General features: G+C 40.3%; 1 long non-coding RNA gene across 1 annotated transcript in view; it reads left to right on the top strand.

Annotated features, from left to right (window-relative positions):
- The window catches only part of LOC134160865 (uncharacterized), a 123,515-nt gene that overhangs the window by 94,961 nt on the left and 13,199 nt on the right, over positions 1–15,355 (top strand). The window contains exons 2-3 of the long non-coding RNA XR_009963722.1: positions 12,523–12,721; positions 13,504–13,611. This is a non-coding gene — a long non-coding RNA (uncharacterized LOC134160865). The remainder of the gene's footprint in view (positions 1–12,522; positions 12,722–13,503; positions 13,612–15,355) is intronic.

Here is a 15,355-nt window from a genome sequence, read left to right as displayed (position 1 = left end):
GAAGTACAATAATACACAGCAAACACACTGCATAACTCAGAGCTTTTTCTTCCTGTGCTTTAAACAATCAACTATGGTTTTTCTACTTCTATAAACATACTTTTACTGCAGAAATGAAAAAAATCTATTAAAGAAATTACTAGCATTCTGGAGATCTCCATGGCATCTCCTGCCTGACTTCTCACTGACTCTGCTAATTCCTATTTATGCTCACAGGCCTCACACTGGTATGTCTCCCGATATACATAGGAGTATCAGGGATCCTTCCTAGACAGTACTAGACTGTTTTCCCTGTATTGCTTTACGCTCATAACAAACACAGGATGGCCTGTTTCATGACCTGCATTTAGGACATCCTGTGGTATATCTTCTCCTTAGGGGCTGCAGTACAATGACATATCCCTAAACTAGCTCGCCGCTCTACTAGCGGCAGGTTTGCTGTGCATGGGTAAGTTTAGAACACGTTGCAATTCACATCCCCGGAGCAAGACAAAATTGGAGCAGGCACTGCTAGAGTCACAGGCTCGGCAGCCCCCTCTCCTGGAAGGATGCTCTCTCTGGTCAAGAAAGAAAATTGCACACGGCCGCTTTGGAGAGGGCATTTTTTATCTTGGGAGTCTCATTTAAAAAAAAAATTGTTGTAGATGTTTTATTAACAGAACTAAGCTAATTAAGAATCCGTTTCTACACCAGAGAGGCTAGAATTAAAAGATGGCATATTTACTTACAATGTGCCTCATTAAGGGTCTATTTTTTATTTGTTTTACTTTACTAATTGTACTACTACTATTGAAATTATCATTAAATAAATTTTCAGTAAAACTTACAATATCCAATTTCAATTTAAACCACACTGTGCTGGGCACTGTAAAATACATTCTAAGTCCCTTGTCCTGGAAACCTTGTCATCTGTATAAATCTTTTATTTGTTTATATTAATGTAGGACATACACAAAGTGGTCTTACAGGAAGTAAGACCCACTTCTGGTGATATATGTGGGTGCTAGGGATATAGATAGTAGTAGCCTGGGGAACATAAAGAAGGGCTACAGAGCCCTTAGGGAGGTGGTTAGGGGCTCTGGAGCTCAAATAGTCTTTTCATCAATTCTCCAGGATACAGGGGAGGACCTAAAAAAGGCTAGGAGGATTAGCCAGGTTAATAAATGGTTAAAAGGGTGGTGTCATAGTCAGGGGTTTGGGTGTCTTGAACACAGGACCCAAGTTTGTAGGCCAGGTCTACTAGGGGCTGGTGGAGCTGATGTGCAGCAGTTTTGGTAGGAGGTTTGCCAGACTGGTCAAGGAGGCTTTAAACTAGATGTGTTGGGGGAGGGGGGCATCATTCCACCCCAACACACCCAGCCAGTTGCCAGCACCTATAATAAATGCTCAGAGCAATGCAGAGATATTCCAGCTGCTCCAGCCAATGAGCCGGCTTCATTTGGAGCTCAGCTCAGATGCCTCTATACAGATGCCCGTAGCATGGGCAACAAACAAGAGGAATAAGAGATGTTTGCACATCTACGGGAGTATGATATAATAGGCATCGCAGAAACATGGTGGGATGGCTCCTATGACTGGAGTGTTGGAATGGAAGGTTACAGGCTCTTTAGGAAAGAAGGCCTGCCAGGCAGGGAGGGGGAGTTGCCCTTTAGGTTAGGGATAGGCTGGAGAGTATGGAACTGTCTGGGGACAGGTGAGCAGTCCACAGAGAGTTTGTGGGTCAGGGTTAAAGGGAAAACAGCGATGGGGGACATTACTGTGGGGATCTGTTACAGACCGCCTGATCAAGAGGAATCTGTGGATGAAGCACTCCATAGACAGATAGGAAAAGCCTCATGCTCGCAGGCCCTTGTTCTCATGGGTGACTTCAATCACCCTGACATCAGTTGGAAGGACGGTACAGCCCAGCACAAGCAATCCAGGAGGTTCCTTGATTGTGTAGAAGACAACTTCCTTCTGCAAGTAATAGAGGAGCCAACAAGGAGAGGTGCCATGCTTGACCTCATGCTCACCAACAGGGAAGGGCTCATTGGAAATGTGACGCTCCAGGGCAGCCTTGGATGCAGTGATCATGAGACACTCGAGTTTGAGATCCTCAGGCAATGAGAAGAGCGTGCAGCAAGCTCACTGCCCTGGACTTCAAGGGAGCAGACTTTGGCCTCTTCAGGAACCTGCTTCGGAAGGTTCCATGGGATACAGCCCTAGAGGGCAGAGGAGCCCAAGACTATTGGTTGATATTCAAGGATCACCTGCTACAAGCTCAGGAGTGTTGCATCCCAACCAGAAGGAAGTGCAGCAGGAGGGCCAGGAGACCTCCTTGGATGGGTAAGGAGCACCTGAGGAAAATTCAAATGAAAAAAGAGGCTTATAATAAGTGGAAGCAAGGACAGGTGGCATGGGAAGAGTACAGGGATGTTGTCCGGAAAGCTAGGGACCAGGTTAGGAAAGCCAAGGCCCAGTTAGAATTAAACTTGGCTAGGGATACTAAGGATAACAGGAAGGGATTCTACAGGTACATAGCAAATAAAAAACAGACTAGGGAGAATGTAGGCCCCCTCAGGAAGCTCTCGGGAGAACTGCCTACACAGGATTTGGAGAAGGCTGAGGTTCTGAATGACTTCTTTGCCTTGGTCTTCACTGGGAAAGGCTCTGACCACACCACCCAAGTCTTGGAAGGCAGACACAGGGACTGTGAGAATGAAGACCTTGCGCCCACTGTAGGAGAGGATCTGGTTCGAGATCATCTTAAAAATCTGAACGTGCACAAGTCCATGGGTCCTGATGAAATCCATCCACAGGTCCTGAAGGAGCTGGCAAATGAAGTTGCTAAGCCACTGTCCATCATATTTGAGAAATCATGGCAGTCAGGTGAAGTTCCCAAAGACTGGAAAAAGGGAAATATAACCCCCATTTTCAAGAAGGGGAAAATGGATGACCCAGGGAATTACAGAGCAGTCAGTCTCACCTCTGTGCCTGGCAAAATCTTGGAGCAGATTCTCCTGGAAGGCATGCTAAGGCACATGAAAAACAACAGGGTGCTTGGTGACAGCCAGCATGGCTTCACTAAGGGGAAATCCTGTTCTATGATGGGGCTACAGAACTGATGGACAGGGGTAGAGCAGTTGATGTCATCTACCTGGACTTGTGTAAAGCGTTTGACACTGTCCCACATGACATCCTTGTCTCTAAATTGGAGAGACATCAATTTGATGGATGGACCACTTGGTGGATAAAGAACTGGCTGGATGGCCGCACGCAAAGAGTTGTGGTCAATGGCTCAATGTCCGGCTGGAGAACAGTAACAAGTGGTGTCCCTCAGGGATCCGTGTTGGGACCGGTCTTGTTCAACATCTTTGTGGCTGACATGGACAGTGGGATTGAGTGCGCCCTCAGCAAGTTTGCCCATGACACCAAGCTGTGTGGTTCGGTTGATACCCTGGAGGGAAGGAATGCCATCCAGAGGGACCTTGACACGCTTGTGAGGTGGGCTGATGCCAACCTCCTCATGAAGTTTAACCATGCCAAGTGCAAGGTCCTACACCTGGGTCGGAGCAATCCCAGGCACAGCTACAGGTTGGGCAGAGAAAAGATTCAGAGCAGCCCTGCGGAGAAGGACTTGGGGATGTTGGTTGACAAGAAACTTAACGTTGAGCTGGCTTCAGTGTGCGCTTGCAGTCCAGAAAGCCAACCGTATCCTGGGCTGCATCAAAAGGAGCGTGACCAGCAGGTCGATGGAGGTGATCCTGCCCCTCTACTCTGCTCTTCTGAGATCTCGCCTGGAGTGTTGTGGGCAGTTCTGGTGTCCTCAACATAAAAAGGACATGGAACTGTTGGAACAAGTCCAGAGAAGGGCCACGAGGATGATCAGGGGCTGGAGCACCTCCTGTATGAAGACAGGCTGAGGAAGTTGGGGCTGTTCAGCCTGGAGAAGAGAAGGCTGCATGGAGACCTCATAGCAGCCTTCCAGTATCTGAAGGGGGCCTATAGGGATGCTGGAGAGGGACGCTTCATTAGGGACTGTAGTGACAGGACAAGGGGTAACGGGTTAAAACTTAAACAGGGGAAGTTTAGATTGGATATAAGGAGGAAATTCTTTCCTGTTAGGGTGGTGAGGCACTGGAATGGGTTGCCCAGGGAGGTTGTGAATGTTCCATCCCTGGCAGTGTTCAAGACCAGGTTGGACAAGGCTTTGGGTGATATGGTTTAGTGTGAGGTGTCCCTGCCCGTGGCAGGGAGGTTGGAACTAGATAATCTTAAGGTCCTTTCCAACCCTAACTATTCTATGATTCTATGATTCTAAGTCTTACAGAAAATGTGAAGAGTCAAATCCACATCTTCAAAGTGCTGCTCTAATATTTTAAAACCAGGGCAATTACTTTTATAAATGTATTTAAGCTTTTTAAACTTTCATTTTTTTTTATTTTAAAATGCTTCCCTTTTCAAAATCTTCCCTACTTCTACTACATTCTAAGTCTGTAGTTGGGATGCTTTTAAATTTAACTGGCAATTAACCATGATTTTACATTAATCAGTACATTTTGCAAAGGTAAAATGTCTACACTTACTCTCATTTAATTTCATTATTTCTTTTTACCTTCTAAAGAGAGACATTGTTGGAATGTTTCTCTGCAGCATCCTTTTGAGGTCTTATAGGACCACTCAGACTAGGAATCAGCATTATAGAGCCAGGCCACCAAACCTCTGAAGACATCTTGATTACAAACACAGTTATTGTTGTTTGCCACCCAATGTGAGTAACCATAAATCACTTCACAGTTACCTCCTACCGAAGATTAATCTACACTGAAAATAGTAATAAAAAGAAAGAGGCCGCATTCCTCCTCTGTAATGCCAAATCTTGGCAAAATGGCTTACCATGTTTGAAACTCAGGCACTTATTAAAATTATAAGTAAAAAAAATAAATACAAATATAAAAGAAAGCTTCTTCCTTTATATCCCAGCTTTTGCCATACTGCGTCTATTCAGCCAGACTATTCACAGCTATGATGGTGTGAACACGAAATTTTTATGTTGCTATTCAAAGTGATCACTGAAAATGGATGTTCCAACTTTCACTTTATCATTGAACTGAAAATCTGGAATGTGTCAAAATTCTTTGTTAATATACAACTTGTTAAATACATTTATTTGTAGAGTAAATTTTAATGTATTTGGGCCTGTCATTAAAAGTAAACTGAATCCACAAAACAATTACTGCTTGGGAATGTGAACTGCAATGCCATACCACCCCAAGCCCAGATATTCTTCTTATCTGTACGTCCGCATTTCTCCCTTTAATAAGTTAATATAGTTGATTTTGTCATTTTCTTTATGCATGGTAAGACAGAAGTTAGCAAATAATGATACTTCAGCAATCTATCTGTATAAACAGTTGCACTAAACAAGCAGAAAGGGATTTGGAAGGCAAAAAGCATCCCAAAATTCTTGGAGAAGAAGCTGCAACTATGCAAACTGTTCACAATCTCAGCAATTGGGATGGAATTTAGGGAATTTGGGTTAAACTCCTAAAGTGAGCAGAACCTACTGGGAAGGAGGAATGGCTAGCCTAAGTGATCACTAATTTGGGCTCTCTAAGGTAATTTACACTATAGTAATTAAAACTGAGATTCCCTTGCTGTGGTATTTATGAACTCTATTAACCTGTGACCTTTCTCTCAAGTTTACACCCAACTGTTTCCAATTTTTTTCCTGAGCAAAAGGAAAGCAGCTCCTGTGGAAGCTATTGCTCATAATAATTAATTGTATTTGGAGCCTGAGAAGTAGATACATACTTTAAGACAATCTGGCTGTAGTGTGGTGCTGTGTAATTATACTAGATCTGTCTTTATGATCCTTCAGCTGAGCCACTGCTAATATCCTTGCTTTTGTTTGTATTGATTTTGCTCTAAGTGCAGCCTGTCATATGTTTTTCATTTAGCTGAATAGAACATGATGGGTAAAATTCTGCTGCGAATCATCGTGATGCAAACAAAGAACATGATTTGCTCCTACATTAATATTTGGCTTTTATTAACCCAATTTTAATGACATTTTAATACGAAAATACAGTAACTTTTATGCTATTGTCGTGGTTTAAACCCAGTCAGGTAACTCGTTCACTCACTCCCCCCCCCTTCTTTCCCTCCCCCTACTCCCAGAGGGATGGAGAGGAGAATCGAAAAGAATGCAACTCCCACGGGCTGAGATAAGAACAGTTTAGTAACTAAGGTATAACACAAATCACTACTGCTACTACCAATGACAACAATGATAAAGGAAATAACAAGGGAAGAGAGTACAACACCTCAGCACCAGCCGACCGATAACTTGCCCCCCTCAGCCCGACCAAGCACCGACCGATACCTCCTCCAACCCCTCAGTCTCCCAGCCCTTCCGGCTAACTCCCAGTTACATCCTGGGCATGACGTGCTGTGGTATGGAATACCTCTTTGGTCAGTTTGGGTCAGGTGTCCTGTCTCTGCTTCCTCCCGGCTTCCCCTCCTCCCTGGCAGAGCATAAGACTCACAAAGTCCTTGGCCAAACCAAAACATCGCTATCAGCTCTGTTCCCAGGCCGAAAGTCAAAACACAGCACTGCACCAGCTACCAAGAAGGAGAAACGTGACTGCTACTGCTGAACCCAGGGCAGCTATGCATAGGCACAGTATAAAAGCAAGTAGAAAAAAAATATCTGAAGCTTTCCTTGGTAGCTGAAACACTGTGATATCTGCTTATCTGAACACAAATTAACATACATCCTCACATTTTCTAGTCAGGGAGTCAAAACCAAGTTCGATCCACAGCTGAATGACTCTGGAATAAACATCACTTCTTACTATGTGTTAATATTTGTATCTCACACTATTACAGCATGGTATGATTCAGAGTGTGCAGCTTTTGGAGGACAGATCTTTAGAGTTGAGAGCAATCATTCATATCCAGGATGCTCATCATGTGTAATACCAATGTCTTAAGAACATAAAGGAGCATAAGTAGTGTACTCAATAGCGTGTGTGTGGGGGGAAATCTTTCCAAAGAAAGAGAAGTGAGTTAATCTGAGAGCTTTATGCTTTGGGGAGCTGAAAATGGGCAACGTGGATACTAATTTCTGGAGAAATGGGCAGGCGCTGGGGTACATAAAGGGCACACTGCTTTTCACAACAGGGGGAAACATTGAACAGAGAGAATTAATGAGTATGGTGGGCACCAGGGAATAAAATAGCATCATAAACTTCAGTAAGCAATAAAGCTCCAGAGTTGGTCTTAATTTGTAATAGCCCAAGCCTCAAGAGTCTATTGCCCTTCTGTAGGACTAACCCTTGAGAGATAGCTGCTTTGCATCAGACATTGATACATCTACCGCTATAGATTAATACATATACATATGTAATTAACATGAAAAGCAGAGAGTTACATGCTCATTCTGGAAATGTTGGCTTTCTGCTGTGGGATGTATAACAGAGTATCTTATATTTGGCTCCAGAGTTATATTAATGCTCCAGAATAATATTAATCTCATGGATTTTATTCAGAAATAACTTATCACAAGGTCTCTATAAAAAATACAAAGATTTAATAAAAATGGATTTCCCAGTATCCTTCAGGTTTATATTTTGAGAAACTGGATATGCTTTTTTGAATTTACATCACTAAAAATGAACAGCACATTCATTTGTACTATTGATACAAAGACATGACCATCTGCCATCCTACACCTACATGAGACTGGTGCTTTTCTAACGAATCTTGGGTATGATACATTCATATCATTTTAATGTCACATGGAAAAAAAGCAGCTGAGACACCAGAATTTGAGACAAAAAGTAGCGTGCACCTATTCCTTTAATAAATTAGGAATGTTGTCTCCTCCAAATTGCAAGTAAATTTGGAGTTAATGCATTTGATATGTTTATGATTAGCTTGTTGTGCTGTTAGTCCAGTCCTACCAGGAATATTTTAAAGGATGTAATGCAATTCAAAAGCAGAGATAGATACATTTTCAACCAAAACCCTGAGTTAATTGAATTCCAACAATATTAGTCAATCTGAATCCAGTTTCTATTCACAGTTGCTCACCAGTATGTAAGACCAGTATGTATGACTGCAAGAATCTTACATAAACACTAATTAAATAGTAATAACTCCCAATAATTTCCCAGGATGTGGATGCCATTGTTTGGGACTGTTTTAAGATTACGACCAGTGAAAGAGTAAAAGTTTGTTAATTTGAAATAACTTTAATGATTATAGCAATTAATTTTGACTACGGTGGAAACATCATATGGCATAATATACATGGTCATCTGTTTTTTTATTGTATTAAAGGTCTGTATTCACAGAGTAGAAATTTCTTAAGAGTGAGTGATGCTCAGGAAAGATAAAGATAAGATGCACATCCTGAGGTAAGAAGTTAAAGTGATCTTATGTGACATCTGAAGCAGCAGCCTCTCTTCAGAGGAACACTTATGCTGCATGTTGAGAGGTATGGGGGAGAAAATGTATTTCTGACAAATTCAGGAACAAGCTATATCCTAGGCTAACCTTTTCTCTTGACTAAAGCACAAGGCATTGCTTTTAACAGAACATCTCCAAATATGATTTGAAACAACATAAAACTTCCAGTTTTCAAATAATCTCTTGCTATTTTTCTCATGCAAAGTCATGAAAAAATTCATTGGTCTAAGCAAACCACACCTGTGTAAGTTTTTAACTCGAGTGTCAGTTTTAGGAACATTCCAGCAAAACCCAGAATGGCATAAAACATGACTTCTAGTCTGTCAGGGTTTTGTAAAAACTAACAAGCTAATTACATATTTTGCTGAAGTTTAGAAAAAATATATTCATATTCTGACAATCCTGACATGCAATAAATTCAATTTTATAGTGTTTTGTAAACATTTAACTTTTAAACTTTTAACTTCAGAAAACAGGGACCTACAAAGCCATTAGATAAAAAAATTAATCTTCAAACTATTGAACTAGCTTAGTTAGGTATCTTCCAAACACCTGCACTGCTGAGAGAATTTTACCTGAGAGAAAAAGAACACACCAGATTTTTTTACTCATCTTTTTTCCCTACTTTGACCAAAGGAGTAGTCCACAGAAGAATTTATTTTCCTGGCCAAGCAGATGAGAACATGCTACACAGTCCTTTTTCTCTCACATAGGAGCAGTAACTCATATAATACCTATGTATATACAGAATGTATATATTGTATAAAAGTTTAGCATGTAGTACATATGTGTTATCAAGAAATAAAATGGCTAAACTACCAAAGCTTTTCTTAAGACCATTTCCATTAAAATGTGTCTCCTCCTCACGGGCTGTTACGTCACTTTCTTAATAACATAAAATTCCTCAAACACTTGGGGCTGTAGTTTACAAGTAACCATACTTTCAGCAAGAACTGCCATATCCTAGTGTCAGTACTGGCTGATGCTAAGGAAACATCTACAGGAGATTCTGCTGTATTCTAAAATTATTCCAGCATTTGAATCTATTCTTAAAGATGCTTCAGAAATGTGTATAAATCCCATCAGTTCCCTTGGGCAGCAGGAAAGCTATCTTTTTTCTCTGCTTGATTTCAGACTGTGCATACTGTGTGGTATCATTATTAGGTATCAAGAACAAGTGTGATTTTCTTCCTTGGTGTGAAAAGAACATGCAATCACTTAGTCTCCACACCTATAATATAGGCTAGAGTTGGAACCTTTCTGTTGGGGAGCTTCAAATCTGTAATTTTCATTCATTCCCTGCTGGCATTGTTATTTCTTATCTCTTCTCTGCTCCCCCCATAGCAAAAAGAAAATACATAAATAGACAGATGAATGGAACATTACTCCCTTTAAAAACACATTCACTAAACCCCAAAATTAAACTTCATAGCCCCCAGTATTTTGGCAACCACTTGCTAACAGCCAATACAACAGGGTTGTTCAGCGTACTACGAATGAAAAGTATTTGTAGTAACCATACTGTACCTCTGAACAATGTTTTATAAATGACCATTCCCTCATAAAGACTTCAGACAGAAAGCAAATTCACTAATTTCCCTGTTTCTTCATTTGTAGTCTTGTTACATGCAAGAAGAATAATTGTATAAAACATCAGCCTAAATTAATCTCTAGATTTAGCACCACTTTTTTAGCAGAGCTGCAGCTTGATTTGCATACTTTAAGGACAAATCTTGTCTTAAATACCATGTATGAAAAGTTTCCCTGCCTCATTTATCTGCTCTCCTAAGGGAGTAGTCCAGATATTTTTATATTAAAAATGAAAGCTTTTAACTGTATCAAGCGATGTGGTTGTTGATATCAAAACAGTTGATGAATCATGAGCAGTGTACCATGTGTATTAAAATCTGTATTACTATCTGAATCTAAAGTACACTACTAACCACACTGGTTCTAGGATGTTTCCCACCTGGCCAACCCATGTGCATAGTTTTCACCCAGATCTGCAGAGTACTGTGTGTGGCACCTGACCACTTCACAGTGATCTAGACAGTAAAGGATAATGAAACAACAGAACTACAAAATGTCTCATTTTGCATTCAAAGTCTGAGAAATGAGCCAGCGCAACCTCCTTCTACTATTTTACTTACCAGTCTGCCCTTGAAAGTGTCTCAAAATCACTTAGTGCAGTAAGATCTTGAAATCTGAAGACCAAGTGCCCCATTTCTCTATAGCTAATTAGTCCACACATCCTGCAATGCAAAAATATAACTGACTCTGTGTGTAAAACTATCTGGGGGGAGACAGCGTATTTGCATGCTAATACCAGACCCCTTCATTATAAATGGGACCTCAAAAGGGTGCCAATTATAAAGTAGTGCACTGCATTATAAACCAACTGCCTTGTGCAACTAATTGCTCCACACGCTGTACAATCCAAAAATATAATTGACCCTGTCTCTAAAGCTATTTTTGGGAACAAGAAATCATTATCATGCCAAAACCAAGTGCCAGTTACAAAGCAGGGAGTATGACCACTGTGACCATCTGCCTCCTAGATAAGAGATCTACACTTTCTGGAAAAAAAAACAAAAAGAAAACAAAACAAAAAAACAAAAACAAAAACAAACCCACAACCCTCAAAATCCTCTCTTTCTCACTCCTGTCCAAAATAAAAACAGGGCTCATGGGATTTTATGTATAGGGCATTTGCAGTATTCTATAGAAGAGGAGTATCTTTCAAAGGAGTCTTCTGTTCAGACTGAAATCCTGCCAGTAAGGATCACTATCAATTGGAGCACTGTATCTTTGTACACTGTTTGGGGTTCTCAGTGATCTCTTCTAGGGGCGTTCTGTGTTCCCACCTGGAGAATGGGTCCTACACAAACACGTGCAGAAAAGTCCTTTAGTCAGCCAACATGCTTTTTCCATTACCAAGCAATAAACATTAGTGAATTAAAGACATAGGGTAAGGGCTGATGTGTACTCAAGAACAACAATGGGACAGATGCTGCAGCTTACATGTTCCCAACTCATTGTGAATAATCAGCTGTACCACATAAATACTCAAGATTTTTGTATTATGTTTTTCTCTTCAGCATGTACAGAATGGTTCAAAACCACCCGTATTTTGTTTATGCATATAGCACTGAAGTATTTCCATGATCCAGAAATACTGATGTTTACACCAACTGCCTTTGTCCAAATTTCTTCTGTACTGAGAAAAAGCTCATTCTTCACAACATTATTACCCTTGGGGAAAACTGCAGAGAAGTTTCCATTAGGTTGTACTATTTTAAGCAGCTTCTGCAAATGCTTCTGCTTACTTTTCTGGTACCATGTATTCTGGTGGTAAAATAACCCAGACGTGGTTTTATAAATGAGCATTGTGAATTGCCACTAAAAGACACCTGAACTGTAGATGGAAATGAATCAGATCAAGCACTCTTTTCAGAGATTCAGAAGAGGCCTGGTAAGAACATGGGTCTTCTCCTGCATACATCTTGTAATAGAGCACATAAGTGGAAGAAAGTTTATGAAAAGTGCACCATATCTTTTCTGGTTTCAGGGATTTCCCAATACACATTGCTCATGTGAAATAAATTCTACAGTCAGCATTATGGAATTGTGATGCTTGGGCTTTGACCCACAGGCTTGAGTCTGTGTTGGGTACCTGCCAGTAAATTCCTTGGTGAAAAGCAAATGAATAAACTTCTTGTAAATGCGTTTACATGTGAATGCTCTATCCCTGACAGTGTTCAACGCCAGGCTGGATGGAGTCTTGGGTGACATGGTGTAGTGTGTGGTGTCCTTGCCCATGGCAGGGAGGTTGGAACTAGGTGATGTTAAGGTCCTTTCCAACACTAACCATTCTATGATTCTGTGATTCCAGGTACACAACTGCAGCAGTAAAGACAACCTCATTGGAAGTACCACACTGACACAGAAACTGTAAGCACTGAAAACAACGAATATGGTCTTGTCATCCTAAAGATTAAGTGAATGTAGTAACAGAACTCTTACTGGTTATTAAGAAACTCTGCTTTTTTCTTTCTTTTCTGGTCACAGCAGAAACATCTTGAAAAACTATCTGGGAAAATCCAGCATTTGAAGGAGCAGAGTAAATGTGAGGTTCCTGATGATGTAAGCATTATTCATCTGAAAACCATGTGGATTCCTTGTAAGTAGCTACTATGTTTAGCTGGAGAGATCACTGAAAAGAGGAAGTGGCTGGAGTGGAATATAGAAAACTGCTGTTTTCACTTCAGTAATGTACTTTTCTGTTTCCTCTAATTGTATCTCTATCAATCTGTATCATTGCCACAGTCAGTATTTGGTGGCGTCATCAGTTTCAGCTTCAGGAGTTCATAACACTTATCAGAGTTCACGTCTCACATAGACACCACATGCACAAAAATTACTTGCTCTGATACAAAACTCACCTTAAAATTTAAGTCTCCTTCCTAAGTATTAAAGCCAGCTTCAGAATTTCAGTTACTGGGTGTCCTGGGTTCAGCAGTAGCAGTCATTTTTCTCCTTCTTAGTAGCTGGTGCAGTGCTGTGTTTTCGATTTTAGCCTGAGAACAACACTGATAACACACCAGTTCTAAAATACAACCACTGTTTTATAATCCCATCTAAAAAAAGTCTGCAGCAACTGTAACATTGTTTAACAAACTTTCAAATCCAAAAAAAGTACGTTTATACTAAGTAATTGTACTTCAGACTGAAAAGCTGCTGTGCTTACATTGGTCACAAGTCTGTCAGCATTAAAGAGCATTCTCAAATCACCTTAAATAATGCCAAACAAACTAACAGAGTCTGCAATACAGAAAACACTTGAACACTTTGAGAAATAATAAAAAAGAATAACTGACAAAAAAAAAATCCTTTTTTTCCTTGCCTTTAACTCTCTGCCCCACTGAGATGAACACTATTTAACTTTCAACATGCAATTAAAGCGATGTCAAAATTCTTTTCAGTGTTTCTGCAGCATCTGCTTCACTGATTGGTGTCAGTTGAGGTAAAATTTTAGTCTTTATTTTGTAGGATCTTGCAGAGACTAGCAGATGCTTGGCTATTGTTTCAAGCAAGTGGAATCCAAGCAGTAAAGACAAGAATCTCACAAACAAATGTTTGTTAGAATAATCATGTAATGTGAGTATTCAATGCACTTCCTCATTCTGCATTTCTAAGATGTTGTGAACTATAAGGAGTACAAGAACTTTGTGATATAATCCTCCTCTTTTGCGTTTACATAGGTAATGTAATCTGTTAGAACTATGGAGTGAAAAAAAACAGGATACATTTGAATAAGATGATTCTATAATGAAATGCAATTAGATCAGTTGAAACACATATGGAAACAGGCCCCTCAAATTTATGAAGACTCCTATTTATTCAAGTACCTTCAGTTTCAAAGCTTAAAAGAGAGTATTTTCGATAGTGGGATTCAGTTTGTCACCACTATTTTGTGGTTACGTAACAAAATAAAAATCAAACTTTTTGGAAAAGCTGTCACAACTCTCAGCACTTTTCAGCAGCTTTGGCTGAGACAATGGAACAGGCCAACATGCTGGCTTCATCTGTAACTCAGTGAACCCCACCCCCCGCGGAGTGCTGCTGATGCAGCTTAGTCCTGACCTCTCATATCCCCACACCCCACTGACCAGCTACTGAACATCCCCTGAGCAAACCAGTCAGTTATGAAAAAGTGGGCCAGGCTCTGGCTTGGTTTTGTTCCTTGGAAAAATGTTGTCTTGAGTGGACCAAGCTCATTTCACTTGTCCTGAACTGCTTCCAAAGCATGGTCTCCAGAAGCAGAAGGTAATGAATTAATATACTCATTCCAAGACTTGACTTATTCCTTTCTTTCTTTTGCTTCTCTTAAGAGCTATTTATGCTCATTTATCTGAGGAATTCTGGTTTATAAAATGCTTGGTAGCCAAACAGAACAAAAAAAGAATTGAGATGGGTCTCTCAAAGTCTTTCTATCTTAGAATTTCAAAGGAAATAAAGCCTAACAAAAAGTATCTTGAATTTATTTTCTCCTTATTTCCAAAAACAGATACCTTGAATTTATTCCCTTCTTCCTAGGATATGAAGTATCAATAAAGAAAAGGTTAAATGTCTGTTATACTGTCTCAATGCAAGTCTAAAGAAAATGCAAAGAAAACTCAAACCTGACCTTGATGCAAATGTTCTGACATCCATAGGAGTTTTCTGATTGACAAGACCTAGATTTTGATCAGATACCTACAGAAGGTAGATATCTGATGCTATGAATACATACTGCTGCAGCTGGGCTTTCATTATTTATGCCCCAGTGGACACGTAGTCAGCATACTGCCAAATGTTATCATGATTCAGGGTAGTCATACCAGATGGTGATGAACTTTGTTACTGGTCGGCCTGCCCTATACATTGTAATAAAGTCCTTCTTTGATATCCTTCAGGTACTGATGTTGAAGCCTTTCCCCTCCAAAGGTTTTCTCCAACCATTGAATCACTCTTGACACAAAATTCTTGTAAAATTACAGATGTATAGACACATAAAATCCTTTCCCTAGCTTCTTTACATTATTCTGCAGAGTTATTCAAGGCTTCTTAATGGGAACTGCTGCTGAATTGTGTGGTAACAAGGTTTGCTTTCATAATCAATTATAAATTCCACTGAAAAAAAGCAATCCAATTATTCCCCAGCTCCCAACCATGCCAAGCACAAGAGCTTCTGAGGCCACATATTCAGCCAGATAAAGGAACTGATTCAGGTTAAAACTGACCTACCAAAGAAAATACTTAGCCCTTATTTGGGTGACCACATGGCCATGCACCAATGGAAATGGCAGGGGAGAATCTTCCTTCAAAAACAAGGATTTACATTGGCATCATCATTAAAATT

This window comes from Pezoporus occidentalis, unplaced genomic scaffold (assembly GCF_034315485.1).
Source record: "Pezoporus occidentalis ecotype Australia unplaced genomic scaffold, CSIRO_AGI_Poc_V1 ctg165, whole genome shotgun sequence".
Taxonomy (NCBI): Eukaryota; Metazoa; Chordata; class Aves; order Psittaciformes; family Psittacidae; genus Pezoporus; species Pezoporus occidentalis.
The sequence above is the reverse complement of the archived record's forward strand: the minus strand, read 5'-3'. Positions and strand labels throughout refer to the sequence as shown.